We start from the raw sequence: 3856 nt of genomic DNA, 5'->3' as shown, positions 1-3856 counted from the left end.
TGTGTGGCGGAGGGTACCTTCAGTACCTCTATCGGTTCTCCCTTCTACTCCAGTCTCGTATTGTTCGTGGAAAGAAGGATTGTCGGTATGCCTCTGTGTGGGCTCTAATCTCTCTGATTTTATTCTCATGGTCTCTTCGCGAGATATACGTAGGAGGGAGCAATATACTGCTTGACTCTTCGGTGAAGGTATGTTCTCGAAACTTTGACAAAAGCCCGTACCGAGCTACTGAGCGTCTCTCCTGCAGAGTCTTCCATTGGAGTTTATCTATCATCTCCGTAACGCTTTCGCGATTACTAAATGATCCTGTAACGAAGCGCGCTGCTCTCCGTTGGATCTTCTCTATGTCTTGTATCAACCCTATCTGGTATGGATCCCACACTGCTGAGCAGTATTCAAGCAGTGGGCGAAGAAGCGTACTGTAACCTACTTCCTTTGTTTTCGGATTGCATTTCCTTAGGATTCTTCCAATGAATCTCAGTCTGGCATCTGCTTTACCGACAATCAACATTATATGATCATTCCATTTTAAATCACTCCTAATGCGTACTCCCAGATAATTTATGGTATTAACTGCTTCCAGTTGCTGACCTGCTATTTTGTAGCTAAATGATAAAGGATCTATCTTTCTGTGTATTCGCAGCACATTACACTTGTCTACATTGAGATTCAGTTGCCATTCCCTGCACCATGCGTCAATTCGCTGCAGATCCTCCTGCATTTCAGTACAATTTTCCATTGTTACAACCTCTCGATACACCACAGCATCATCTGCAAAAAGCCTCAGTGAACTTCCAATGTCATCCACCAGGTCATTTATGTATATTGTGAATAGCAACGGTCCTATGACACTCCCCTGCGGCACACCTGAAATTACTCTTACTTCGGAAGACTTCTCTCCATTGAGAATAACATGCTGCGTCCTGTTATCTAGGAACTGCTCAATCCAATCACACAATTGGTCTGATAGTCCATATGCTCTTACTTTATTCAATAAACGACTGTGGGGAACTGTATCGAACGCCTTGCGGAAGTCAAGAAACACGGCATCTACCTGTGAACCCGTGTCTATGGCCCTCTGAGTCTCGTGGACGAATAGCGCGAGCTGGGTTTCACATGACCATCTTTTTCGAAACCCATGCTGATTCCTACAGAGTAGATTTCTAGTCTCCAGAAAAGTCATTATACTCGAACACAATATGTGTTCCAAAATTCTACAACTGATCGACGTTAGAGATATAGGTCTATAGTTCTGCACATCTGTTCGACGTCCCTTCTTGAAAACGGGGATGACCTGTGCCCTTTTCCAATCCTTTGGAACGCTACGCTCTTCTAGAGACCTACGGTACACCGCTACAAGAAGGGGGGCAAGTTCCTTCGCGTACTCTGTGTAAAATTGAACTGGTATCCCATCAGGTCCAGAGGCCTTTCCTCTTTTGAGCGATTTTAATTGTTTCTCTATCCCTCTGTCGTCTATTTCGATATCTACCATTTTGTCATCTGTGCGACAATCTAGAGAAGGATGGAAGTAGCAAAGTAAATTAAATTGCATACAGTATCAAGATGATTTTAATTGGTATAAATTAGTGATTCCTGGACTATTGCAAGATTTCGGAGCAGACTTTTCACGCAGAAATCAAGGATATTTTTGAAGACCTGGACGCCGCCCGAAAGAAGACATGTTAACCTGGTAAAGAATGAACTCAAAGCTACGCCATTTCCCTTGTCGCAGCGGTATGAGCGCTCGACGGCAGAGAAACTACTAAAATTGTAACTTTTTTTGTTTTCTATTCGTTTCTTAATTGTCTCTTGATAGCCGAAGCTTAAGGCAAACGTGATCTGATGAAGACGTTAAAAAAAACTTATTAGCTAGTCTTGATCTGATTTTAATGTGTAGACATATTGTGGAAGTTGTAAAGAAATTCGGAGGATGGAAGTAGCAGAGTAAATTAAATTGCATACAGTATCAAGATGATTTTAATTGGTATAAATTAGTGATTCCTGGACTATTGCAAGATTTAGGAGCAGACTTTTCACGCAGAAAAAGGAGATTTTTGAAGACCTGGACGCCGCCCGAAAGAAGACATGTTAACCTGGTAAAGAATGAACTCAAAGCAATGCCATTTCCCTTGTCAGTTACATTTTGGTATTCTCTGTTCTTTTTCAATACTTTTTGTAGTGGAAACTGGTTTAACTTTTGCTCAAAAACGCCACAAGGACCACCCCTAACAATAGCTTTTCTGTAATACGAAGTCCGATTTGCTTTTCATTCTTTCCCTTTTTCCACAGTCATTAACGATTTAAAAAAAAAAATTTTCACTTATGACTTCTTCCCACATTTTCAACCTTTTTTCTTTTTCTTTTGTTCTCCCTTTTCTTTTTTTATTAACCACTACACCATTGAAATATGCAGTTTTAAGTGTTTATAAATGAATGAATGGATGTTACATTTCAGTAAAGAAGGTGCATTTAGTAAAACTAATTACGAAAACATAATTGCTGCAGGCTACATTAGTGTCTCTCTGAGAAGAATATGTTAAAAATATGTTTATACAACGATTATTTTCTGCTTATTCACGTACAGCAAGAAATAGCCTAGACACTGAGTGACAGGCAACTTACAGGATCTTCTCCTACTCACTTGATTAATGATGTATAGGGATTGCATGAACTTGTACTACATAACAGTAACATACAAGTAAGCTCACACTGTGAAAGTATGCACATGTGTAGACTTTCTGAAAGAATAAGCTAAGTATTTCTAGCAATTGTAATCAAGTAACTTTTTACAATGGGATAACAACAATACAAAACTGACATTGATGTCTTTGTCTTCATTTAACTATGTGACCAAGACTGATAGAACACACACACACACACACACACACACACACACACACACACACACACACATATATATATATATATATATATATATATATATATATATATATATATATATATATATATATAGCATTTTTCAAATTTGTACCAACTAAAACAGTACACTTGGAAAGTACTACCACTGTGTGTAACCACATTTTTTCTTAAGAAGAATAAGCTGTAGATAAGCCAATAATGAACTCTTTATATGAGAAACATAGAGGCAACGCATTTTGAATGACAATCAATTATCCAACTGTTTATTTTCTGTAAATACGAATATGTAGGTAATAAACTCTACAGGTAAAAATACTAGGAAATAGAATTGTTGTTTAGCACATAGATTAACACTAATGGAAGACTGTGAAAGATGTGAATGTTAATTTGCTAAACTCTACTTAAAGTGGTTTTCTTTCTGCTTCTATGAGTAGCTTGAAGTAGTGAATATTTCTGACTTACATAGGCAAAGATAAACTTCGCACTGAGTAAAGAAAAGTATTGGTTTTTCCTTTCAAGCAAATGAAAGGGGAGGCTTTGCTTTTATCACGATCGGATAATTCAATGGATTTGGCATCCTAAGTTGATGCACTGTATTGTATCACATTTGTGGGAGCCCTATAAGGAGAATGACAAAAATGTTTGACTAACTTCGAATTTTAAAGGTGATAAATGCATTGTAATGAATTTATGTAATAAGTAAGTAGCTAGTAAGTAGTTACTTTCTGTATAAAAGGACCTACAGATGGACTGTTTGATTAATGTAAAAAATACTATCTATAATGATCATAGAAAAATGACATGGACATGAGACTATAGTACTCTATAACTAAAATGGAACAGGTGATCTGAATAAACATCCAAGTGATTAAGAATTAAGTACAAATGTGTAGAGCTGACACATGTGATGTGCAAATAAGGAGTTTAACTATTAGATAATGAAATATCATGTGGTAAGAGTGTCTGGAAGCACTCC

Source organism: Schistocerca cancellata, chromosome 10 (genome assembly GCF_023864275.1).
Source record: "Schistocerca cancellata isolate TAMUIC-IGC-003103 chromosome 10, iqSchCanc2.1, whole genome shotgun sequence".
NCBI classification, from domain to species: Eukaryota; Metazoa; Arthropoda; class Insecta; order Orthoptera; family Acrididae; genus Schistocerca; species Schistocerca cancellata.
Note: the sequence above shows the minus strand (reverse complement) of the source record.